Source organism: Frankliniella occidentalis, unplaced genomic scaffold (genome assembly GCF_000697945.3).
Source record: "Frankliniella occidentalis isolate FOCC.00 unplaced genomic scaffold, Focc_3.1 Scaffold75, whole genome shotgun sequence".
NCBI classification, from domain to species: domain Eukaryota; kingdom Metazoa; phylum Arthropoda; class Insecta; order Thysanoptera; family Thripidae; genus Frankliniella; species Frankliniella occidentalis.
The window spans coordinates 874,291-874,983 of record NW_026267205.1 but is presented as its reverse complement, the minus strand read 5'-3'; positions in this window follow the sequence as shown (position 1 = coordinate 874,983).

Genomic DNA, 693 nt, shown 5'->3' with positions numbered 1-693 from the left:
CGGTGTGGGTGGGCGCTTTTACGCACAGCCCCGTGCGAGTATGCAAGCATGGCTGAACTTTTGTGAGCTATGCGGCAAAACAAAATATTTTCGTCTCACTGTGAAAAATATCACTCGCAAAACTTACAACATATTTGTTGTAAATTTTTATTTACAAAAATACGCTGTAAACATGATTTTTTTTTTTGCGAGGTCGATCAATTTCAAGTCGATGTAAAGCGCTTCTAAATTTGCAATTTTATATTGTAAGCTCGATTGTAAGTTTACGATGCAAGTTTTTTTTCGTAAACATACGACCATTTTTAGCAGTGCCCCTTACTGCTGAAGGCATGTGTTAATACTAAGACATTAGCTCGGTCAGTCCAGTCAAAAACTATCTCAATTTTACTTATCCGGATCCATATCTTGGACCAGGGACCTACATCGGACCCGGACCCGGAGGGCGGAAGCCTGTTGGGCGTTCAAAGGACGAAGGAGGGCCGGGGCGTCGTTGCCGGGCGGGGGCGTCGTCGTCCAACACTCGAGACAAGTGAGGCAGCAACCAGGTCAGCACGGACGGGGAGTTCAACGCCTCGAACTAAAAGACAAACGTCTCCTAACAAGGCTCCGCTCAAAGAGACTCCCGCGCGCTGGTCGCGCAAAGCGACTTGGGGAGGGGAGGAGCGAGGGGTAAAAAGAGAAGGGGGGGGGGGG